The 27,050-nt window shown below is 41.6% G+C and overlaps 1 protein-coding gene and 1 pseudogene across 2 annotated transcripts in view; both read right to left on the bottom strand.

Annotated features, from left to right (window-relative positions):
* ADCY2 (adenylate cyclase 2) overlaps nucleotides 1–27,050 on the bottom strand; it is a 397,031-nt gene that overhangs the window by 213,588 nt on the left and 156,393 nt on the right. The window lies entirely within an intron of this gene.
* Nucleotides 4,674–6,349, bottom strand: LOC118543348 (SUMO-activating enzyme subunit 2 pseudogene; annotated as a pseudogene).

Below are 27,050 nucleotides of genomic sequence, written 5' to 3'. Positions count from 1 at the left end.
CGTTGCTGCCCCAGCCATGCGTGGCCAACCCTCCACCCCTTCAATGCCATGGCTTGTGCGCTCAGCTCCTGCACACTGGCTTCCTTGTACCTAGACCTCGCTTGACCCAGATGTCCATATACTTAGATCTCACTTCCATGACGTTATCAGTGATAAATGACCAGCATATTCCAACCAAATAACAGTGATTCCCTCCCCCTCCCCCAGTGCTGTCGAACTGTAGTGACTTTTTCTGCTGTATTTTTTTTCACACAATTATCACACTCTGCCATATATATAAATATGTTTGCTTCCTGTCTCATTGTCCCCCTACTAGAAATGTCATTTGTGTTCACTGCTTTCCGCAGTTTCTATAAAAAGTGCCTGAGGGTAATTAATGAATCCATGTTGAATGGATATCTTGGAACAGATGTGTATTTGTTTGAGTCTGTATTCCATAAGAAGAACAATTCTACTCTCTTCTTTTTGAGTGAGTTTTAACAGCCTCTCTTTTATTTACTCAGCCCGTCATTTGTTTCTCCTCCACTCCATCCTCATTAGTAATAGAGTCCCACGGAGGAAGAGAGAGATGTGAATATGTTCACAGGGGTGAGCAGAGATGTACTCCATACTCCCTAACTCATGCCTTCCCCATGCACATGAGGTCAGGCCAACAACTGTTTTTATTAAAGCCCCTGGCAAGATAAATTCACTTTCTTGAGTTGCAGTCCCCATTCATGAGCTAGTTTATATTAAAATAATATTCATTGAGCTCACGAGATAAGAAACTTCTTTGGTCTGAATACTAAAGTGCTCAGTATTGGAAACTTTCACACATGAAAAGTAACGTTTGGTAATATTCCAAAACAGTCTTGGGAGAAACTGCTCACAGGAAGAGCATTACCCGTGGAATATTTGTCACAGTATTTTATGGCTAAAACCAAGTCTCATATTGGCACTTTCATATCAAAAAATGTCAACCTAATACCTCTCAATGAGTGTTTTGGACACTCAAGTACATATTTCACTGATGTACCTTGGAGTTTTTAATGCAAATTTTGCATCGTCTCCAGAATAATACAACTCAGGCATTTCTGCCCTGACGGTAGGCAGCGTAGGTTTCTGGAAGCCAGGATGCTCTGTCCCACAGCATCTCTCTGCCTTGAGGTTTGCAGGCCACGACCGCCTCTTGGACTTGGTGCCCCTTCTGCAAATGTCAGATCCATGGTCCACACAATTGGATCCCAATCTTCCCCCCCACCCAGAACCTAGTACTATCTGGACCTGGTTACTGCCCCACATGTTATGAAAAGAACAGTAAGTAGATATTGCTGATAAAATCGACTCTTGTGTATGAACGACAAGCCTTTGATTTTATGAGTAACAGGCAGGACTAAAACGAATGCTGGGATGTAACAGATGAGTGCAGAGATGCATCCAGAAGGGACACCGGGCATCTACTCCCTCCCACAGCTCTCACTGATGTTCTGGGTGCTGCTCCTGGCTCCCAGATCTACCCCGAATGAACCAAATCAACCTTTAGATCATCTCCCAGAGAGAAAAGGCTTGGTGCCAAAAATATCTAACTAGGAAATGTGAGTATATAATATAAACCCTCCAGCTATACGTTCTATCTTACATAACATGGTAAATCATAAATTACCAGGAGGAACTCTCTTTTTCATTAAGTTCACCTTTCCAAAGGAAATAAGCTACGTTTTGCTACTATTTAGAGAGGTGCCTTTGTGGGGCAGTGTGTTTACTGTTCTACATAATTAAAGCAGGATTTTCTTGAAGTTGCCTGGTCCCCGATGAAGCCCAGAATTTTTGTTCAAATTTACTTCCTTCCAAGGCTCCCTGCTACAGAATGTTCCTCTGTTTTGCATTTATCGTGGGGACCCCTATTCAGTTTACTGCTCTGCTGGTCTGTGCACAATCCCCATGTGGACCCCACAGATGTTTTACAGGTGAACGGGTTCTTCTTTATTATTTTACAGTTTTGTTCTTTTTTTGGAAGTTCCCAAGATTTTAAATTCTTAAAAAATGTTAGCATTATATATTTTTTTCCAGTTCCAGGAAGAAATGGACACTGGGTTGAAAGTGCATGCTATCTGCCTGGTGAGTAGGGGTCAGTGGCCACCGTGGGAACTCCACTCCCGCCCACTGAGAGCACAATCTCCTTCCCCGTTCTTCTGATTTTATCTTCTGTCTTCCAGGCAGAAATTATGCTTTATTTTCACATAGGTTGTGAGACAGCTCTTTGACCCTATTCTAGTAGTTTAGCAGTTACTAATAACAAATCTGTTTCGTTTTTTTTTTACTATAGGATCTTATTTTTAATTTATCCAAAAGATATCAACTTCCATTTGGCAGACATTTCCAGGGTCTTTTCTCATAATATTTAAAAATGATTTTCAGATGAATTATATTTGGATTAAAAAAAATCGTATTAATAAATATTTAGGAGAACTTTTATAAAATACTGGGAATAAAGAAAATCCTTCTAAATAAGAGAGACCCAGAGGCAATAAAGGAAAAGTGTACATCTAAGTACCTACAATTTTAAATGGATAGTAAAAGCCACTGTAAACAAAGACATGGGATAGGCTTGGGTAAATGTACTTGCAGCACATATAAAAAAATAAAAGCTTAATATTCCTGTTATAGATATAACCTGTACAAATTGAAAAGGAAAAAGACAACCCAATAGGGAAAAAAGATTTTAAAAGCTACCTCAAAGATGAAGAGATCTAAATGGCCAATCACCGTGAGCATCTTCTAAAGCTAAAACGATTTACCTCCTACTAGAATTTTCAAGATGGCAATGAAACCACAATAAAATTGAATTCCCTTGAAAATTAAAAAAGGACCACAGATTTAAATAGGAACCACTTGTTTTCAGTTTGAATGCTGTTTGTGATACCAGTATAAAAATATGAAAAAATCAAAATAGAAATTACAGAAATAAGCTTACTGAGTAAAAAATACTTAAATAATTGAGATGGATTAACTAAAAAAATTAATTAAAACTAACTTTTTAAATGCCCAGAAGCAAAAACACACCAAACTTCTTTTCCATATATATTAACATAACCACATGTATTCATTTTTTTAAGATTTTATTTATTTGAGAGCGAGCGAGCACAGAGCGAGAGGGAGAGGGAGAAGCAGACTCCCGGCTGAGGAGGGAGCCCAACGTGGGGCTCGATCCCAGGACCCAGAGATCATGACCTGAGCCAAAGGCAGACACTTAACCGACTGAGCCACCCAGGCGCCCCATCACAACCACATTTATATTGCAAGTTCCTGTGGGCTGACTTTGTCCACAACATAACATTCATCACTTTTGGTAGTATTATTGAACTGTATCATGGCCCTGTCAAATAATTTCGTATATTATTTCATCTTTTCTGATGATGGAAAACAGGCAGTACTTTCGTAAGCTACTGAACTATTATCAGAGAGAAAAATCTTGCTTCCTATATATAGCCTCAAATGAACAACTTATTTTTTCCCAAGTGCAAACAAACACAAAATTCCCAATCTTTTCAATATGCCTTTGAATAAAGAGAACACAGAATTCTAGAATGACTTATAGAACTATGCAACTATTTATTTTAAAGATTTATTTATTTATTTGAGGGGGGAGGGGCATAGGGAGAGGGAGAGAGAACCCAGCGCGGAGCCTGACGTGGGACTCAATCCCAGGAGCCTGAGATCATGACCTGAGCTGATACCAAGAGTCAACTGCGCCACCCAGGCGCCCCGCCCCCGCCAACCCACATACAACTCTTAAAAACAAAACTTTTTAAAAAAAGTTAGCCAAAGCTTAAATGCAGCCTTATTTTGCAGCAGTTTCTCTTGAATTTATACTCTCTGGTACTTGTGTCAGGAAGAGCCACTATCATTATCTGAGAAAAGGAAATTAAATGGCAGAATGAAAAGACTTCCAGTATCAATTAATAATCTCTACTGTTCTATCATTTTTTGCAAGTGTCCCAAATTTAGCTTTCTTACACATTCTTTTTACATCATTATCTTTTTTTTACAAGTATGCAGATGCCATTTAGCATAATCGTATTTGAGTTCTACAAAACATCAAATATAAATAACCTGAAACTGTAACAATACACAAAAATTGGCTTCTTACCCAGACATACCAGGCAGTAGAAGCTGAAAACTCGAGTAAATTAACATTGTTTTACATTAATATACATAGTGCCAGTTAACATTTAAGAAACACGTTTCAATGCATAGCACTTGATACTTCTTTGAATCTGTTTCAGTCAGTTAAGAGTATGAAAATGGTTAGATCTAGGCTAAAAATAATTCTTCTTCTAACCAAAAATAAAGGCATAATATTTATAACCAGGTATCAACTTTACTAAACCACGATATTTTAAAACTATTAAATGATACCTAAGGGTATTTACATTAAAAAGGCAACATGCATTGTGTTGTCTCATCTCATGACTGGTTATGTACACACTTTGTTCAAAGAGCTTTAAAACTATATTCCTACTTTCCATAGAGCATACCACGGTGTTTCTAATTGTTCTAGCAAAATGAATGCTTTCAAAGGGAGCAGAATCATCTTCAAGTCACTGGTGTCAATTTTTTCTCTTTGGAACAAAGAACATAACAAATAACCTGGTTCTGCCCAGTAAGAGGGTTCTGTTTAGAGGCACTTCGGTTCAATCTAACGCTGTAACACCATCAAGCTCTTCAGTCTGTTCTGTGCGGGACCTCTTGGCACTGATACTCTCTTTTCATCTAATTTCCTCCTGCGAGCTCTCTCTTCCTCACTGATGTCGTCATTATTTGAAGGACCTTCTTCATCTGAATCAACTGTGAGCATCTCATCTTGCTCTTGTGCAGGGGATGTGGAAGGCTGAGCTCCACGTGGAAGGCTGAGCTCCATCGTCACTGCCATTGGTTATGCTTCTGGCAGCATCTCTGGCTTGTCTGGGCCCCACTTTTTCTGGGGCATCACCAACAACTACAAATTCAACATCCTGCCCTAGGTCCTCACTATGAAGGATGTTGATCAATAAAGTGTAGTCCTGAAGGAAGTCGTCTGCCTGAAGCCGGCTCCCGTTTCTAATTCCAAATTCTGACAGCTTTTTGTGATTATTAGCTTCTGTCTCTCCCTCTTCTGAAGATATTAGGATTGTTCCTTTCCCATCTTCAATCTGGACATCTGGTAGCACCAGATGTCCATAGCAAATTTTTCTTTCACTATCTTATCCTGTAATGTGAGAACAGTCACTTTGTGGACATTCAGCCGAACAGTCACCTCTGGCTCGCTGGCACATACATAACAATTAGGGTTAGGACGATCCAGTGCACAAGGCACAAGAAGCTTCTTTCTTGGGTTTGGTTGTTTGTTCAAAAAAATTGTTCTACACTGGTCTATTTCTCCTGATAAGATCTTCAATCCTTCCAATACTATTAACCCAATCACTGCCTTAGTAGTAGCAGGAATAATGTTCCCTGCCATTGATTTTATATCAACTCTGCTCTTAATATTCATACTGAAAATATGCATCCTGAGGTTCACAGCAGAGGTGACAAAATCCACTGCAGATGGGTCATCCTTGTCCCATATGAGCTCAGCTCTATCCCCTTTTTCTGCTAAATGAACTCTCAAAGTCTCAATGCTCTTTGAAAAAAGACATGCATAGCTCTTTACATCTAGAACGTGCTGTGCTGGTCTTTCAGACCTAACTGCGGTTCATTTTGTTGATCTGATGCATTGGTTTCTTCTCCTTGACTTTGTACTTCAGCCCAGTCCAATGGAACTGGAGGTTTCCTTTTCTGCCACAGTGTGTCCATTATCAACAGATACTGGATATCATCCTTAAAAAGCTTGGTAAAAAGTTTAACTGGAACATATCCAGTTGATTTAGCCCATTTCTTAGTGGAAATACATTTAATGTCACCATCTTCGTCAGATGCTCTGGCCCTGGCTTCAGCTTCCATTGGTTCCCAGGAAGCTTCAGGGTCAGCTCTGTCAGGGGGTACTTCTTGATCAGCATCTTCCTCGCCAAACAACTGGTTGAACAAATACTTGTATGCCCAAACGATGCAATGAATAGGTTCAGAAGGGGTTGTTACCAATTGTGCAGCCAGGAAAAGTTCTCTGGGTTGGTGTGGGATGACATTCATAACACTCAGTTACACCCTTTTTGATGGTAGTTACTTGCCCAAGGTAACCAGCAGTTCCACTCTCAATAAGAGGAACATCAGCCGCCAGACATACCCTATTAACATGGTTGCGGGCAGCTCTGTTATTTAAAGCATTCATAACCAATATAAACTGTTGAAAAAATTCCACATTATAGTCAGCGTTCATGACGCTGTCATGGTAGGCTAAGATATTAGCTTTCGGGTAACTGCAGGACACTTTCTTTGGCAACCTGGGCCTTTGATCTTCCAACATGTTTCTTTCGAAACAAAAACTGCCTGTTGAGGTTGCTGACATTGATGGTATCCAGATCAATCAGGTCGGTGTGGAAGAAGCCGGCGAGCACGAGGTTCTTGAGGAGCTTGTGGCTGATGCCACCCGCACCCACCACCAGCACCCGGCCCCCGACCACAGCCCCGGCCGGCCCCCCGCGCAGTCCCCGCGACAATGCCAGGGCGGGACGACCACGAGCCCGCGGCATAGGTGGAGGCGTGAGAACTGAGCCTACATCATTATCTTTCTGTCTTTCTTGCTTAAGTACCATGACCCCCCAAAATGACTCATTCCCTTCTATCTCATTTCCAACAGGTCCTGCCAGCTTTGATTTTGATTTCCGTCGATGGAGTCTAAGAACTCCAGCCAGGCCTCTCTGTGCCAGGCACGCAATCTGCGAGCCAACCGTGTCTGATGCCCACAGGTGCAGGAAGGAGGGAACAGTTACATGACCAAGGGGACTTTTGGAATCAGTTGTGAAAGAGCCCATTTAACCTTGCTCAGTCAGTGCAAAGTTTATTTGATGGTTTTCACATATTTGGGGGGAGAAAGGCTTCAAGGGTGCTTCTTCCAGGGGAGAATGATCCCAAGTGCTGGGAGCACCTGGCAGTGCCGTGATGTATGTCACGGCATGGAAGCTTCTGGAAGCCCCGTGGAGGAGTAAGATGGGAACCTTTCTCAGATGCTCGAGCTTCGGGGGGACAACTGAAAGGGATCACCAAGGAAGGCCGGGCAGAATTTAGGGCCCAGGGAAGGTCCCTGTAGGCTTAGAAAGGATTTTCCACTACAAAATTAGATACTTACTTCTATTTTCCTTGATTTTAATGACTTTGTTTTTGTTTCTGTTGTTTTCCCTTAATTCTTCATTTGGAATTTATTTTGGTTGTTATTGGATGAAGGTCTACCATGATTTCTTTCTCTCTGTTGCCTAGCCAATGTCTCACACTATTTACTGAATAACCTTTATTTTATTCACTGGTTGGTAACCCTGCCTTTGTAACATCTTAATTCTTTATGTGTTTTAGAATCTCTTTCTTTGTTCCTTTTTCTCTTCCAGGGCTTGGCAAACTATGGACCACAGGCCAAATCAGGTCTACGGTTTGTTTTTGTAAAGCTCTTGAGCTAAGAATGATTTTTTCCCCATTTTTATATGATTGGAAAAAAACAAAAGTAAGCAGTAAGATCTTTGGTGATACATAAAAATTATATGAATTTCAAATTTCAGCATACATAAAGTTTTACTGAAACAAAGCATGTTCATTTGTTTATATACAATTTATGATCACTTTTGTACTATAACAGAAATGAAGAGTTTGGCTCACAGAGCCAAAAATAAGTATTGTCTGGCCCGGGATACGCCAATCATGGTAATATTTCATTTATCTGTCTATTGATTCTAAACACATAACTGACAAAGCAGATTTTATTAGGTACTATTTCTTATTTATTTTTTCCATGTAAAATACATAGTTATTTATTCAAATTACTGTTACGGACTGAGAGCTTGTGAGCCCTCCCCTTAATTCGTATGGTGATTCCCTAACCCCCAATGTGATGGTATTTGGAGATGGAGCCTTTGGGGGTAATGGGCTGACATCAAGAAGGCTGAGTCCCTGTCTGATGGAACCAGTGCCCCTCTAAGGAGAGATGCCCGGGACCTGGTCTCTCCCAGCATGCACGAGAAGGCCACGTGATGATGTGGGGAAAAGCACCAGACCCTGGCCGCACTGGTACCTGATCTCACACCTGTAGCCTCCAGAATGGTGAGAAGATCAATTTCTGTCATTTAAGTCACCCAGTTTGAGGTATTATGGTAGCCTAGCGGACTACACGATTACCAAAAAAGGTCCATGGGGATGTTAACCATGTGTTAACATTATAAATGAATTTGGTAGGGATTGACACCGGTATAATATTTAGTATTTGCACCCAAGTATGTCCCCACTTCCTATTTATTTGCACACGTATCCAAGACTTTAACACTGGCTGCTTTTTAAAATTACAATTCTAGTTTGAATTTCCACATCACTAATTTAGTGGAATTCTTTTTTTCTTGACCTCCAATTTTTCTTAGTAATTTATTCAGAAAAATCATACATTTAGAAATATCTCCAATAGAATCACTTCTTCTATTACAGTTTTCTGTATATTACTGAATATTATTGAAATAAGGAAAGTCTTATCAGCTTCTTGCATTGCTTCTAATCCCTTTTCTTGATTCTCTTGGGTTTTTCTGGTAACAACACATTATTTGCTATCATAATAATAGAGATAATACAAGAATAATTTTAAAATTTCACTTTTTCTCTCATATTTATGGGCTTTCTTCTTCACTGTGACTAACTGCACTGACTAGTATCATCATAATAATGTAGTAACACTGCCTTGCAGTGGGGGGCGGGGTGGGGAGATGCCGCTGACACTTGGCAGGTGAACTCCTAACCTATCCTTCCTCTAAGTGTTTTTATATCCTCCTCTCTGTCCCTTTTATGTGCTCTTCTTCTCATTTCTCTCCCTTACTTGTCCAGAACCTATAATGGAATCTTTAAATTGATTGCTGCCATTCTGAATATTGACTCCATTTCTGTTTTTAATTTAAGGGACAGGCCGCATCCATGCAGTCATCTGGGGAGGCTTTTGTCAGCTAGGCACCTGTCCCAACAAGACCCCAGGGATGCTGAGGTGAACCCAGCCATTCCCTGGAAGGTGCAGGGAATGAGCGCACAGCAGACACTGGAGAAGGAGAAGGGGTGGGAGTGGGGAAACTTCTCATTTTCCTTTGCTTCAGCTTTTTTTTTTTTTAACTATGCCCATGTATCACATTTATAAGAAACATGAATGCTTTTGATATGAATGAAAGTACAAAAGTGAGACTAGAATGATTAAATTAGAAAGAAAACAGTACATGTCACTGAAGTACCTCGCCACATCGTGGGGAAGGAGCCACATGAAGGCATCAGACTCGAGATACTGCCTGGGCTGCCAAGTCAAGTGACTTGCAATTTACTGGGTCATCACTGAGAGCAGGGACACTGACCTGGGCAGGAAGCAGGGCAAGCGGAGACTTCCTGGACCAGGTGAGTTGAGTCCCAAGAGATGATGAAGTCAGTCATGTGAATAATGTCATGTTGAGCTGAAAGAGAGGTCTCTGTGCCTTTGCAGACTAGGCTGTGGATCCTAACTCCACCTGTCATGGATTATCTACTTCTGGGTAGCTCCTTCACATGGGAGCCTCAGACTCTTCACCTATAAACGTGGGGGTTAATATCTGTACATTTCTATGTCTATGTATGTATGTATGTATGTATGTAGCTATCCATTCCCTTCTTCCATCCTTCCCTTCCTTCCTCCCTCCCTCCCTCCATCTGATTATCTATGCATCTATCTATCTATCTATCTATCTATCTATCTATCTATCTATCCTCTCTCCCTCTGCAAATAGATAGATAGATGGCTGCAGATATGGACATGAATTTGGATGCACATAGGCACAGACACAGAGTCTCCGTACCCATCCAGGTACAAGCTCACATCATGTGTACCTTCACTGGACTCCCGCCAGCATTTCAAGATGACTCTTCATTCACACACATGTTGTGATAAAAGACTACTGATCACAGTCAGCAGATCCACAAGGCTACCTCTCTGCAGGCCTTTCTCTGACAGTCTTACACACAGGTTATCACGAACATGTCTGGGCAAATTAGAGACTGCCGCTGAGCCACCTTAACACACCCCCGGGGAAGCACGGCACCCCAGGTCCCTGTCGAGGGCTTATTTGATCAGTTTCCTCCTATGCCGAAAGGCGGCCTGGTAGCCAACGTGATGACATTTAATTAACTGCATATTTTCTTTCTGTCACATTTGTCAGAATTCATGAACAGACTTAGAACTGTCGGGTGCAGATGAATCACCTGCACTGAGGAGACCCCAGGGCGGGAAGGCAGGGCGGGTAAGTACAGGGAGTGAAAGAGGCAGCTCAAGGACAGGTCTGCACATGTATCCAAGACTTTAACACTGGCTGCTTTTTAAAATTACAATTCTAGTTTGAATTTCCACGTCACTAATTTAGTGGAATTCTTTTTTTCTTGACCTCTAAACTGCCTCTATCACCTTGTCATGGATTAGCCCAAATCTATAATGCTGTTTCCCACAAAAATGAAATGAAATAATAAAATAAAATAAAATCAGTGAATTGTTTTCCTTCCAAATATAGTCATAATCATATCTATCGGTCTCAAGATAGAAAAATATAAACTAAGGTGGCTGAATCTGGGGACAAGCTTAGTATGGTATTTTCCTTTCAATTTTTTCTTACTTAAATTCAATTAGCCAACATAGAGTACATCATTAGTTTTTGATGTAGTGTTCAGTTTTTCATTAGTTACATACAACACCCACTGCTCATCACATCACGTTTCCTCCTTAATGCCCATCCCCCAGTTACCCGATCCCCCCACCCACCTCCCTTCCAGAAACCCTTAGTCTGTTTCCCAGAGTCAAGAGTCTCTCATGGATGAGTCCGCATTTCCTCACTTAATCTAGTAAACCTGCCTTTACGTTTATTACTCTGTCTTACAGCTACTAGAATAGAAGGTAGGTGTTTAGGAAGCAGTAAAATGAATAATGTATTTTCACCCCAGAACAACAAGAGTGAGAAGACATGTGACAGTAAGCAGAGAGTAGGTGCAGGACGCCTCGGACAATCTCGCCAATAATTGGTGTTGTCATTCTTTTAAATTAAGCTATTTTGGTTTGTGGGTATTATCTCATTATGGTTTTAACTTGTTCATTAATGAATTGGAGGCCCTCTCATGAGCTTCTGGGGCATTTATATGCCATCCTTTGTGAAATGTCTGTTCAGATCCTTTGTCTCGTTTTTGACAGGGCTGTTTTTCTTCGTCTTATTGAATTGTAGGAGTTCTTTGTATATTCTGGATAAAAGTTTTTTGACCTACGTTTGGCAATACATTTCCCTATCTGTGGCTTACCGATTCATGTTCTAAACGGTGTTTTTGATGAGAAAACTTTATTTCCTTAAGGTTCTTCCTTTCTGTGTCCTGCATAAGAAGCCCATCCTCTACATCGGCCCCAACAAACACGTTCTTTTATGATTTCATTTAGGGGTTTTATACTTTTGGTTTTTTACATTTAGCTATGAATAGATGACTCATTTGGATTTAATTTCTTTATGATGAGAGGTAGAGATACAGGTTTTTTGTTTTTACTTTTTTTTTTTTTCATGTATATTCGGTTGTTTCAACAGCATTTTGAAGACTTTCATTTACCCGTGAGATTACTTTGGCATCTCCATCCAAAATCCATGGCTGCATTAGCAGGTCTATTGTGAACTCTCTGTGCTGATCCATTGCCCCACTGCTTGATCCTCATGCCAACACTAGCTGTCTTGAGTACGAAAGCCAACCAAAGGGAGTAGCTTAACTTTCCTCTACTTTTACATGATAATTTTGACTATCCTAAGTGCTTGGTAGTTCAGTATAAATTTTATAATCAGTTTATAAATTTCTACAAAAAGCCTGTTGGTTTTTATAACTGGGACTGGTTGGTTGTATACAGCAATCTTGAGAAAATTTTAAGGCTTCCAATCCATGAGCACAACACATTGCTCCATTTACCGATTTATTTTTTATTTTATTTTATTTTTTTTAAACATTTTATTTATTTATTTGACAGAGAGAGACATAGCGAGAGCAGGAACACAAGCAGGGGGAGTGGGAGAGGGAGAAGCAGGCTTCCCGCGGAGCAGGGAGCCCGATGTGAGACTCGATCCCAGGACCCTGGGATCATGACCTGAGCCGAAAGCAGACGCTTAATGACTGAGCCACCCAGGCACCCTATCCTGATTTATTTTTATTTTTATTTATTTATTTATCTGAGAGAGAGAGTGAGCGAGAGAGAGAGAGAGAGCGTGAGCGGGTGAGGGGCAGGAGGAGAAGCAGGCTCCCCGCCCGCTGAGCTCGATCCAGGGACTCCGGGGTGGTGGCCTGAGCCGAAGGCAGACGCTTAACCAACTGAACCACCCAGGTACCCCTAATTTGTTTTTTTTTAAAACATCTTTCAGCAGCTGTGTAATTTTAAATGCAGAGATCTCGCTTGTTTTTTTTAAATGTATTACTCAATATTTTGTTTGTTTACATAGCTATAAACAGAATTCTATTTTTACTTTTATTTTTCAATTCTTTTCCTGCCAGTATATAAAAATACAACCGATTTTTGTTTATTGGCTTTGTACCCCTCAACCTTGTTATGTTTGCATATTAGTTCTACAGGTTGTTTACTTGATTCTTGAGGATTTCTGTGTAAATATTTGGTCCTCTGTGAAAAGAGACAGTTTTACTTGTTACTTTTTATGTTTTATGCCTTTTATTTCTTTTTCTTGCCTCATTTCACTTGTATGACCTGCAGTAAAATACTGAATAGGAGTGCCTTGTCCCAAATCTGAGAGGAAAAGTGTTTAATATTTGGCCACTGTGTAGGGTGTTAGCAATGTGTGTTTCATATATGCTCTTCATTGGCTTAAAAGTGTTTCCTTCTCTTCTAAGTTGTTGAGTGTCTTTATCATAGAAGGGTGTTGCTTTGTACCGAATGCTCTTCCATTTGTTGCAATACTGACATGGTTGCTCTCCTTTATTCTGTAAACATGGTGGACTAACTTGATTAATTTTCATATGTTAAACTGGCCCTACATTCTTGGGGAAAACCCACGTGGTCCAGATAGATTGTCATTTGTATGTATTGGTGGATTTGATTTGCTAAGATTTTAGTAAGGGTTTTGCATATAAATTCATTAGGAAGATGAGTCAGTCCCTTTCTTTCTTTGGACTATCTTTGTGAAGTTTTAGTAACCAGGTTACACTGGCCTCAAAGAATCAGTTGAGAGGCGTTCTTTCCATTTCTTTTTCTTTAAATAGTTTGTGTGAGATCGGTGTTATTTTTTTCCCCTAATTATCAGCAATTCAGTCAAAGGGGATTTGTCTCTCGTTCTTTTTCATTCTATCAGTTCTATTTTCAGTTATTGGAAGCACAGACATGTATCCGAGACTGTTCTGTCTTCCTAACGGAGGCACCATCAGATTGTGATGTGTCTGGTAACTCTGGGTCTTGAATGAGATCTTCACACGGCCGCTGTGGCCTTATGGTGCTTGTCTGTATGGCGTGGCCCTCACAAGCCTTGTGTCTTTAGCCTGTCTCTCCACTTCAAGTGCATCTCTTGCCACCAGCATGGTACGGCGTCTTGCTTTTTACCTAGTCCAGTAATTTCAACCTCTTAGTGGATCCGGTCCACAGATTTTTGTTTCCATGAACCTGAGGAGGTAACCAATTCTAATCTGAGCCAGCCTTGTTAGAAAGGTTCCCCCCTGCTTCTAATTTTATTATTTTTTAAATTTAAGGTTCCTCCATGTCCTTTCATAGTTAGAAAGCTCATCTCTTTGTATCACTGAATACACTGTGTGGATGGACCACAGCTTATCTTTCTATTCAGTTGTTGAAAGACATCTGGTTGCTTCCAATTTCTGGCAGTTATACATAAAGCTGCTATGAATGTGCGTGTGAAGGTTTTGGTGTGGATATAAGTTTTTTTTTTTAAATCTCATTTGGATAAATACCTAGGAGCACAATTATTGGATCTCATAATAAGACTATTATTTTGCTTTGTAAGATACCGCCAAACTATCTTCCAAAGAGGCTACCCCATCATGTCTATTAATAATTAATTATCCCTTCATTAATCTGTTTTGCCAGTGACAAAGCTCCTCTGTGGGTTTTCCTCGGGTTCTAGGGTTGGGGATTGTCTTGAACCAGTCAGAGTTCATCTGGAGCTGGAGAGGGAGCCCCCTGTCCGGACCACACCGCTGAGCGCGGGGGGCACAGGAAGCAAGGTGCCTCCCAGAATCACGCCTGTGGCAGGAAGCAGGACAGCGGAAGGAAGAGCGGCGACAGAGAGAACCAACAGCCTCAGCCGCCTCCTGACCAGTACGCCTTCTCCTTTCTTTTCTTTCAATTGGTTCATGACCGACATTTAGCACTGTATTGGGGTTAGGGGGACAACATAACGATGGGATATTTGCATATTGCAAAAGGATCACCACAGTAAGTTGTTACCATCCATCACGTCACAGAATTACCACAAAACTTTCCTTGTGACGAGAACTTTTAAGATCTACTCTCTTGGCTACTTTCAAATACATACTAGGGTTCTGCATACAGCGCATTCATTTTAACATAGTTATCAACAAGGCGGGATCAGATCTACTACGCTACAGGTTGTTTCAGGTCGGTCCCACCTGCTTTATGTTCCTCTTTTCCTCCTCTCTTTCCTTTAGGTCAATCGCTTTTGGTTTTGGTTTTTTTTGTAAATTCCATTTCATTTAACCCGGTGACTCCTTGGCGACATCTCGAGTACCTGCTGTAGATGACAAGACACACGCCCCAGGCGCCCTCCCAGGGTGCACGAGGACAGCAGCTGCCACCTCTGCTCCGTCCTGGGGCTCTGTCCCGTCACTGCTTCTCCCAGGAGTCCGCCTGAGGGCTGCGTGGGGTTCACAGCAGCACTGGGGGCCTCCCTCTAAGGATCCCTCCCCCCGGGCCAGTGGCTGGCGTGTCACCGCACTGTCTTACTGGTGGCCCAGTCCGGGAAAACTGCAGACCTCTTTCTGAGTTCGCCCCTCCCTGCTGGGCCTGACTGAGGCTTCCCCAAGGCCCCAAATCCAGAAGAACAGCTTCCGTCCAAGCACTTACTCCCAGGTGCTTCTCCTTCTCAGCCATTCTCCAGTGTTTTCGGGTAGTTTTCTCTCATAGTTTATGCAGAGTTTGTAGTGTTATCTCGGGGATGATGAGTCTGAGAGGAGCTACTCTGCCATCAATGGAAGTGAAACTGCATGACCCATTGTACAGATGAGGAAAACCGAAGCCCAGAGGTTAACTCACTTTCCTAAGGCTTACCATTCATTCCAACGGGGTAACGTTGAGCAAAAGATGACGACTTTCCCTGCTTGAAAGGAACAGTGTCTGAGCGACCAACGGGGGGTCCTTACTTGCCGGGGTCTCTGTTCTCGCACCCCAGCTAACCCACCAGGGAAGACTACACACAGACCCAGGAGGGCTGGTCCGGTACCGCATTCTACTGGGTGTTTTCAAGAAACTCCGCCCTGCTCAGGGCATGGAGGTGGTAAGAAACAGGGAGAAGGGGAGGGCAGGCCCAGAGGTGACTCCCTGTTCAAAGGTGAACCCAGATGGGAAGGGGAGTCACATTAAGACAGCTCACTGGGCGCTTGAGTAGCTCAGTCGGTTAAGCATCTGCCTTCAGCTCAGGTCATGATCTAATGGTCCTGGGATAGAGCCCCTGCTCAGCGGGGAGCCTGCTTCTCCCTCCCCCTCTGCCCCTCCCTCTGCTCATACTCTGTCTCTCTCAAATAAATAAAAAAAATCTTAAAAAAAAAAAAATAGGCTGGCTCACACCATAGACTCAGGGAAAAGCAAGCTCTGAAAATAACAGACCTACCCACGATCCCCAAATACTCAGTTACTTCAGAGGAATTACATAAACAAACGATACATTCATTGCAAAAATACCCAAACAACAACAAGGCAAAAAGAAAAAACAAATACAAACTTGCTGAAAAATACCCAGGCAGCAGGTCAGAGCACATGAATGATAGTCCGGCATATGGAAAGGGTGAGAAGAAAGAGCTAAGTGTTTATGCTAGGTGGACCCTCAACACTGTATTTATAGAACTTTCTAAATACAAGGGTGCGGGGGCTCATCCCAGACTTCGCTTGCGCTGTGACCATGGGCACCAGACCAGTGCACAGGTGAGCACTACCGAAGGCTTCCTTCTGCAGAAAATCCTCCAGGTGCTCTCAGATACATCCGGTGCCAAGAAACCCAATGCCAAGTGATGCACATCAGAAACATTCTTGTTCTCTGCATCCTCGATCACTGCCTATTATGCTGGTAGCAATTGTCCAGGGTCACAGACATACAGAGCAGGGTTTTTCCCAGTAGCTGGAGGGAGCACACGGAGTACCATGGCTTTTCGAGAACACGGGAAGCTTCTACCAAGAGACTCACACCTGTGGTGCACTCCTCCCGGCACCCCCCTCCTGCCCAGCGGGAACAGCTACTTCTCTCCGGCCCCCTTCCTCTCCACGGGGGCCCCAGAACTTGACTTCCCGGCTACTCTTGTCGACAATCAAAATATAAGTGCTTTTAACCCCTTTCCTTTTCTCTGGTCCACTGGAGTCAGGTAACAAATTCTCAAAGCTTCCCTTTTCCTTCTGTTCTAGAAACAAATTTTGTCCTGGAAGTTTTCCAAATTTTGTTTTAATTAATTTATTATGAGTAGTTGATTGATGCTGAGAGTTATAAGGAAGTAGTCAAGGGGCAAACAGCACTATCCTAGAGGGTATTTATAACACGGAGGCAGCCTCAGAAGTTTCTCCAGGTGTCCTTTGAGACATGACTGGAGCCACGTCCCAGCTGCTGCCCCCTCTCCCCCACGGTGTCACCTCCATCATCACCTTACTTTACTCCTTGAGTGCAAATCACAGACACCTTTCCTTTCGGAAAAAGCCTGTGCGCCAGGCACACGCACATCAGAATCATGCATATGTATGTTACTGGCAAATCTGGTGGATGGTAAAACTGTATTAAAATATTCCAAAAGCAGGATCAATCTAGTTTAATGTCTTCTACAGAACAGAGTAGCCTCACATGCATGCCTTAAGGACTACCTTGCATCCTTTGGTCATGTATCTGATACGAAATTACAACTGAAATACTCTGTTAATTTAGTGTAGCACCAACATTCTCACCCTGTAGGTTTTGCTCTAAGATGTGACCTCTTCAGACTGCCTTTCCCTGGCCGCCCTGGAATACTCTGGAACCCATTTCGCTGGCTGGCAGAGACTGACAAATGTCAGGAATATTAGTCCAGGAAAAATAGAATAACAGCATCGCTATCATGAGCTCACTGGACAAAGAATAATTTTCAGGACCAACTCATGAGAAAGGAATTAGGTATCACCCTGGGATGTGGGAACTTCTTAAGACACACACACAGAGATGCAGTGACACTAAAAATTCACAGTTTCAGTAAAGATAAATCTACTCAGGTAAACCACACCTGCAGAGTTTCCTAAAAATAGTCTCCCAGCTTCAGATAGGTCTGCGGCTCCACTTGCTAAGCATAAATCTGTTTAATATTTGGGGATGTACTTAGAACGGATGCCCTAGGTAAGAGACCTCTTAACCATGATGTCCATGGGCATGTGTGTGAAAAAATTGGTTCAGTTTCTGTCATTTCCACACTGTGTGACCTTTCGAGCAAGTTCCTTAAACTCTCAGAGCCTCCCTTTCATCTTTTGTAGAATAGGAAAACTGCTGTTCTGTGCATTTAAAATCAAGGAATATGTTGGATAACGCTGCTTTGTGCCGTGGCTGGCCAAAAGCAAGCGCTCAAAAATCGTAGGTGTGATTTTTATTTATCCAGGAACCTTTGCAATTCTTGGACTGCATTACAAATCTTATGCAAGGTGTTATGAGAAGACTCCTTATTTTCTGTAACCCTGTTTCACCTAAACCGTCCAGCACGTCACTGCCTTGACTCCACATGCAAACCTGGGGACGCAGACGCGGGAGGCAGGAACGGCAGGCATTTGCCATCAGTAATTAATGGGCCTGCCTTCGCCCCTAACCCGCAGGAGAGCCTCTGGAGTGACAGGAGCCCTGTCCCCAGCCACCAGCCCTCCCCCAAGAGGCATCCACGGAAGCTGCAGCCCTGGCACAGAGCCACCTGTGGGACCCGTGACCCCTCTGTTACTGCCACCCGCCTCCTGGGACGGCCTGTGTACAGAACAGTGAGCCAGGAAGAAAACATTTTTGGCTCCACTTGCTTCACTGGGGGCTGGAGGAGGGCAGGCCAAGGATGCTCACACCCACAGGCTTCTGGATAAAGAAGCCTAAGCCCAGAACACCACACCCGGAGGATCAACTTCAACAGATTTCAGTAGGAACAATACTTCCTTGTTGCTTTAGTAAAGAGCAAAAGGATAGTTCCACTGGCCAAAAACACACAAACACACACACACACACACACACACACACACACACACACACAAAAACAGGCTCGGTATTTCTTAATTCTTGATAAGCAACAGTGTTGTTTTAGAGAGAATTCATTTTAAAAATATCTAACTTGGTTTTCCAATAGATTTGATTATTTGTAATGCATTACATTGTGGTGGTGTTTTGGCACAGAATTATTTTGGTAAAAACGGTCCATGGAAATATTTGATTGTAAAAATACAGTTGAAATTTAATTTTCTTAACTGATTCATAATTAGAAGTTAGTCCCATTCCAAGAGTAACTATAAAATGAATGCTATATCGAGGGTATGCATAGCAACAGAATATCCATTAGTTTAACTCTGGAAGACCTAAATTTTAAGAATATTTAAAATAAAAGATAATCTTCAGTGAAATCAACAAAATAGGAGCAAGACATAACTGAAAAATGAATGCAAAAGCACTTCATGTTTCAAAAGTCCTACATCACTAACTGTGAAATCAAAACAATCCTATCACTATTGTTTCTGGAACATCGTTCTTAATATTTAAATAAATTATATTGAGTTTTTAAAAATGTTATATGTTTATTTTAGAACATGGGAAAGACAATCCAGGAAAAAGAAAACATTAAAAATCACCTATAATTCAAAATAATCCATTTCAGTATTTGGATGTATATCACTCCACTGGTTTGTGTTCACATGTAAACATTTTTCTTTACAAAAGTAGGATTGTAATAGTCCTAACCATGAGAGACTATGGACTCTGAGAAACAAACTGAGGGTTCTAGAGGGGATGGGGGTGGGAGGACGGTTAGCCTGGTGATGAGTATTAAAGAGGGCACGTATTGCATGGAGCACTGGGTGTTATGAATTGTGGAACAATGAATCGTGGAACACTACATCAAAAACTAATGATGTGATGTATGGTGATTAACATAATATTAAAAAAAAAGAATTGTAATAGTCCTATAACTTTGAAACTTTTTTACATAATAATGTAAAAATATTTCCCATTCCATTAATCTTCTAAATCTTTATATGATTTTATTTGAATATAACATTTATTGAAGCCATTCCTTCTTTCCACTTTTTGCCATTATAAAATACACTGGGATAAACATTTTTGGAAGCGAAATTTCTGCACACATTCATCGGTATTTCCTTAGGATGCATGACGACAAACATCACTGATAGGACAAAGGGCAATCTGCAAGAGAAAATCACTGCCATATTTTAACAGATTGCCCTCTAAATACAGGATCTATCGAAAGGTCACAAATAGTGTAGGAGGAGGCTCCTTTGTATAAGTTCTCATCAACCTAAGTTTTACATGTATTTGAAAGCTTTGCTACTTTGCTTGAGGATGCCTTTCATTTCAACACTGTGAATGATATTCACATCTGTTGGGTGTGTGTGTGTGTGTGTGTGTGTGAACTGCTCCACACCCACAGCCCGTGGTCCCCCCTCCCTGGCCTATTACTAGTTTCTGAATTCATTTGAGAACATTCCTTTATCCATTCAAAAAATCAACTCGGTACCACAGATGCTGCAAATGTTTTCCCAGTTTTTTTGTATGATTTATATTATAGCTTAGGATAATTTTTATGGAAAGAAATTAAAAAATCATGCAGTCCATCTCCAAGTCTTTTCCCTTGTCTGTCTCTTTTTAGAGCCATGCATCCATTTCCCCATGATATGGAAAAGAGGTGACTGTTTGTCACTCCTGTGAGCACAAATCTCAGGACACCCCCTCCACGGGCCCTCCCCCGAGAACACACTGAACATTATCTTGTACCTTATGTGAACATGAGTTTGCATGTTAATTATTTTCCTCTATTTAATGTCACGTTACTAATTTCATAAGGTGGATTTTCAGAAAAACAAGTTTCACTCTTCAAATCATGACCAAAATAATATCAACTCTGAATGTATTAGTCTGCTTGGGCTGTTATAATAACCACGACAGATGGGGACTTGTGTAACAGAAATTTAGTTTCTCACGGTTCTTGAGGCTGGAAGTCTGATTTCAAGGTGCCAGCAGGGCTGGTGTCTTCTCAGGTTGTTCTCTTTAGCTTGTAGATGTCCTCCTTCTTCTGGTGCCTTCACGTGGCTCTTCCTGTGTGTGTCTGTGTCCTAATCTCTTATGTTAGGGTACCCATCCTATTAGATGAAGCCCCATACATATGATCTCATTCAACTTTAATTATCTCTTCAAAGACCCTACCTCCAAACATTACATGTTGAGGCACTGGGGGTTAGGACTTAACCATATGAATTTGGGGAAAGGGGGCACATAATTCAGCCCTCAACAGTGATTAATACAATCCTTAATACAGGAGAACAAGCTACATAAAATTTTAAAAACCTACAGCCTGTAACTATGTGGGTCAGTTGCTTGCTAAAACAAGCAATCAACATTCCCCTTAGGACTGAAACAAGAACCAGAATCCCATGATGTAATACTCAAAATGTCTAAGAATCAATCTAAAATTTCTCAGTCTGTTAAGGTTCAGGAATATCTCAACTCACAAGTAAAAGTAAAACCAATAGATATTACTTGTGACATATCACAGATTTGAGAATTAGCAAAGGCTTTAAAAACAGCTATTACAACCAACATCCAAGAAGTAAAGGTAAACACTTTTGAAATAAATGTAATGGATAGGAAGTCCTGGGAAAGAAATAGATGACATAAGGCAGAATGAAATGGAGATTCTTTTTTAAAGATTTTATTTATTTGAGAGAGAGAGAGAGCACACACAAGCAGGGGAAGCAGCAGAGGGAGAGGGAGAAGTAGGCCCTCCGCTGAACAGGGAGTCTGACATAGGGCTCGATCCCAGGACCCTGGGATCATGACCTGAGCTAAAGGCAGACGCTTAACTGAATGAGCCACCCAGGTGCCCCTGAAATGTATATTTTATAATTAAATGAGACATATTTTTTTTTTAAAGTACACTCTACACCCAAAGTGAGGCTTGAGCTTACGATGCCAAGATCAAGAGTCATGTACTCTACCAACTGAGATAGCCAGGTGCCCCAAGACATTAACTTTTTAATTTGAAGTTTAAGCTCTATTACTATGTTTTATTTCAGAATGACATTTATGATTTTGGGTTAATTTTATTTTTCTAATTGCTAATATAGTTGCACATTTAAAAAACTTTAAAATACTCCAAGTCCCGCTTTTTCATCTAAGTCACCCCAATTTGCTGGTTTTCTTGTTTACAAGAAAGCCAGCCTAAATTTGTCTCTGAGAGGGTATCTCCTCTAAACCTTCTCCCACGTCTCACCTCACCCTTGATGTTCTCCGTTCCTGACACTCATGTCAGGAGACTGGCACTGGGCCTCCGTTTCCAGGAGAAGCTCCAGGACAGCTTTTGTGGGTAGACTTTTAAAGAGACAGACTGGCAGGGACACATACCTTAAAAGGTTATTTATAATGCTCACCTTTACTAATTCCAAGAAATCTATTTTCTTCACATCATGTGCTCTTGAGTGAGCTGGAAACCAACTTGACCATAAATCAAATGGCTTATGGTCACACAGCTCCCACAGCACACATTTCCTGGAAAATTTAGAGATCAATAAAAAAAAGCAGGGGAGGGTGGTTATTCTCTTTTAGTTAATAAACCACCAATTAAAAAAAAAGAGTCATTCTTTTTAATTATAGTGAAGAAAATGTTGAGCAAAATTACTTTCCAAAGCAATCACTCAACCTAAACTTTAGATTCCATAAAAGAAATAATTCATACAATATATAACATCCAAGTTATTGCTTCTGATTTTCACAATAAATCTCTAGTGACAGATCAGCTAAGAATATTTCTGGTAGAATCAACAATCAGTGCAGGGACAAGCAAAGTGTTGCAGGGACACTGTGAGACAGAAGGCTAAGGACTGAATAATAAAAATATTTACAGCTGTCCAGGACAGATGTCACAATTTTCAGACACAAAATAAATAATATCACAGTAGTATTCCCCTGAAACTGAGCTGAAAAAATACAATATTTGAATTATGTCCAATATATTGAAATTTAAAGGAAAGTTTCCAGGAAGCCACATTCTAGAAGAGCAGGTGAAATTCTATAGTGTGGGGGCTAAAAATATTTATATATCCCTTTATGGCTTTATTTCCTACTCTTGGTCACAAGATTTTTTGGCTTCTCCTTAACTTGTGTAGCTTTTGTGCTGGTTCTCTGTTCTCTTTTTCTTCTGCATTTCTTTGTCATCCTCACTTTGGCTCACCTTCCACTGCTTTTACTCATGTTTGAAACCTGACAAAGCTCTGATTTCACCTGCTCATGACACACTGAATTAGGAGGGAGCCTCCACTCTGCCTCCTGGTCTTACAGAAGTCTACGTGGCCATCCTGCCATCAAATGCTATAGCAAAGGAATGGTACTTTAAACTGTATTTATTACAACAAAATTACGGAACACGAAGATATTTTAGCTCATCTATGTGGTTTCTCAGGATGATGTTCAAACCACAGTTCAGTTGCTCTGGACAAAAAGTCAAGGAACCAGCCAGTTTTGATCCATGTTTCTCTGGGTTTTCATTTTGTCCCTGAGAAATGTATGGCTGCCAGACATGGTGGTCACAGTCTCCAACTGAATCACAAATTCGATCTGGTTTGGAATGTGACCTTTAGGGAAAAGCTTAAATGAAATGTTCCAGCAGAAACCAGACGGTTTGTACCTAAGAGGGATAAAAAGGCAGTATGACCTTAACAGAGTCACTTAATTCATTATTTTATAAAATCAATGAGACTGGCTTTGACGATATCCACGGCTCCTTACACTTCCAAGATTATTAGTGGGTCTATTAATTTTTGCCTATGGAAAATTCTTCATCTTTCAACCAGAATGAACTTTTCTGTACTTCCGTGATTAGAGGCCTAAAACCACTAAATTAAATGGAGATTTAATTCTCAATAACTTCGCTTGGGTCATGAGTGGCAATCCTCTTTGCTTCTCCAAAGGCAGAAAACCCATCTGTCTTTTCACCTTAAATCTGGGCAGGTCACCATTTCAACTATGGGCTTGCCACCCGGGGGAGCAAAGCCACCTTAGAGCCAGCACTTTCAATGGAAAAATTAGGCAGGGAGTTAGATAAATGGGACACAAAAAAACCCAAGCTTCCAACACCATCTATTCCAAGCAGCTTAGTGACTAAGGGAAGGAGGAATACTAGTGAGTGAGCTGGGCACAGAAGCCCAGGAAGTGAAGAAGCTCTTGAACTGTGGTGTTTCTGGATGACACACACTCAGGTATGTTTTCCCGGAATCTGGGGTCGTGTCCTTCCATTGTTTAAAATTAACCGTCTCTTTAGTGTCCATCTAATGAAGGCCAAGGCATCGGTGTTGGACTACATGTGTTCTCAATGGTACGGCCTGAGCCCTTCACAGGCATCATCTGTAAGATCCCACCCATAGCCCCGAGCCAGGTCCAAGCACCTGTAGGAGGTGCAGAGTCCCCAGACATATCTGCGCTCTCCGATTTCTTGCTGAGGGGTGTGGCTGCCCTAGCTACGCTGTTCTGTGGTGCCCCCTTCCCTGGAGCCTCCCCCACCCACGCTCGGCATTAAGGAGTTCCCTCTTTGGTGCTCTGCGGCACTCCCCACGTGGAGCTGGGGTGGCTTCTTCCCACTCTGCCCCCCACCACGTGGCCCCTGCGTGATGCGCTCTGAGCAATAGCTGTTAAGTAGACCCAGTCTCTCAATGCAAAATAACTTCTATTTTAGTAGCACATTACGGCCAAAGCACTATCATGGTCAGTAGTCTATCTGACAAACAGCCCATGAACAGACATGGCAGGTTTTATTACCCCAATTTAACTTGATGTGATGGGAAGTCTACAGATGTTAATTAGTCTCATCCTGGCCAAAAAAATAAGAAAAATATATTCTTCACACACACACACAAACATACACAAGGAAGTCATGCATTTAGAAAAAATAACACATTTTCTTTGAACAGTTGTAAGTTGAAGAGAATGAAGAAGACATTCGCCTAGATCATGAACTTTTCTGGTAAGAGAGTTGGTGAACGTTCCCTGATTTCATTAGAAGACTCTGAAGACCCCTCTTTCATTTCCAAGAAGGAAGAACTCCCAGCTCTGGCAGCAGCCTCAGCACAGGTGTTTCTGGTGAGAACTTCTCTCCCTTAGTGGCAACAACCATGGTCAGGCGCCACCACCACCGACCTGAGACTCTGGCCCCATCCCCAAGGCACACTCCACCTGCAACCAGAGAACCCCGCTGGAAGGGAGAACAGGCACTCAGATGACATCACTGCCATAACCCGAACGAAATGACTGAAAACAAGGAAAAAGGAAGGGCTCTCAACACGCTAGTTATTGCACCAGCCATAAGGATAACGTCACTTGTGGTCCTGTGGCTTCCGGTAAATTTCTTCTACCGGAAGGTTAATGAGCTATGCTGGGATTAAAGCACACGGAGACTGAGAGACGGGCACATCACAGATCAGAGCCAGGTTACAGCTGGGGTGTAAAGGAAGGCGGCCGGGACGGCACGGAGACGAACCAGCAACAGCACGGGGGCAGCGGAATGGGAAACCCCACCGTGATCCGAGCTCCCAGCGCACGCTACCGTGAGCGCCGCGTGGACAAGGGGTGAAATCGTCCTGAAAACCAGATCACAAAGTCTTCAGATCTAGAATGTCGTTCTCTCTTAAAGGAACAGAATAAATTATAATGGGAAAGGTGGACAAAAAGGCAGTTCCTCCTTTATTGAAAATGTGGAATATAAGAAACAGCACAGAGGACCATAGGGGAACGGAGGGAAAACTGAATGGGGAGAAATCAGAGAGGGAGACAAACCATGAGACTTTTAGCTCTAGGAAACAAACTGAGGGTTGCTGGAGTGGATGAGTGTGGGGGGAGGGGAACAGGTTGAAGGGCATTAAGGAGGGCACTCGATGTAATGAGCACTGGGTGTTAGATGCAACTGATGAATTATTGAACACTACATCTGAAACTAATGATGTACTATATGTTGGCTAACTGAATTTAAATTTTAAAAAATGTACACACCCAGGGTTTCTGAATTGGGTCCAGATCAGATTTTTCTTTGTGTTTCTGCCATCTGACGACATAGTGAACTATATTTGATAGGTACTCACCAAAGAGGAAACTGTGTAGTGAATACATATAGAAATGAAACAGTTACATAAATATTCAATACTTCTTTCTGTACAATGGAACCCAACAAATCCAAGAGTAAAGAAGGAATTAGGAACCACCAGAGAAAATTATGACCGGTGGAGTTTGAATATCCACACTGCGTAAAGAATTCATCTCGTTAACAAACCCACATCTTTCAAAGGCATGAAGTTCCAAGTTTACACAATATGGTGTATAAAGAAGTAGACAATCCTTGAAAAAAAAGCGTCTTTTTCTTTGGCAATTAAAGTCACTTTAGGAAAAAAATGTAAGGAAATGCCAAATCTATTGCAGACAAACTTGTCAATCTTAAAACACCAGAAGCCGGGGAAGAGTTTTGTGAGACAATCCTATTTGTTCTAAGGAAGTAATTTAAAGGAACATAAACAGCAACCACTAATTACTCAAAAGACAATACAGTAGCAAACCTTTTAAAATCAAAGGCTGCAGCAGTAAAAATCACAAATGTAACCTCTTATCTATAAACCATCAGGACCCCTAGGGAAAACACTGAGCCGACAGATGGACACATGATGTAAAAGCCCCTCACAAATTTAAATGCTGTTTAAATCATAGAATTGTTAATGAATCTAAAGTCACTTAAAGATAAATTTTATCCAAAAAATGACTGAGTCTGATCAACATGTGCTTGGAATACTAAGCTACAATTAAAAGTTATTGCAGATTTAGCCATCTTAGTATTTTTTCAAGACCAAAATAATACTTAGAAACTTCTAAATATTGACAGTTTACAACTTCACTGATAAAATTCTGTAATATTAGATGAGGTCATGCAGTGACCAGTTCCTGCCATTTGTCACTGAGGGGTCTGTGGTCTCATAGTGGTACTCGTTTAGCCTCTGACTAGGGAGACCAGTCCCTCCACCTGGGCCTTTCCATGACACATGGAGGCCACGGGTGCTGTGGATGTCACACCTGCAAAGAGGGATTTATTTCTGCAAAATCACTTAGTAAGAGGACAATGGAGTCTGGGGTGTTCAGTGGCTCATAGACCAGCACCCTTGCCTCTTACTTCTGGTTTCCAGCAAGCCTACATCCTTGCTGACCCTGAATTCTCCTTCACACTTGGGCATATGCTTCCCTTACTCCAGGAAAAAAATCCTCCTTGCAGGGTGCTTTTTGCTCTTTATTGGAAACACAAGAACTTTCTAGATTTATTTTTTCTCTTATTTGGAGAAAGCGGAGTTAGATTTCTCAAAGCATGTTTCTGAGAACTAGGGTGTTAACAGATGTTACATGGAAAAAAGGTTCCATGATTAAATGCATTTGGGAAAAGCTGGGCATCTCAGGTCTCAGTGCTGCAGAGACATGGAT

The sequence above is a fragment of the Halichoerus grypus genome, chromosome 2 (assembly GCF_964656455.1).
Source record: "Halichoerus grypus chromosome 2, mHalGry1.hap1.1, whole genome shotgun sequence".
Lineage (NCBI taxonomy): Eukaryota > Metazoa > Chordata > Mammalia > Carnivora > Phocidae > Halichoerus > Halichoerus grypus.
The sequence above is the reverse complement of the archived record's forward strand: the minus strand, read 5'-3'. Positions and strand labels throughout refer to the sequence as shown.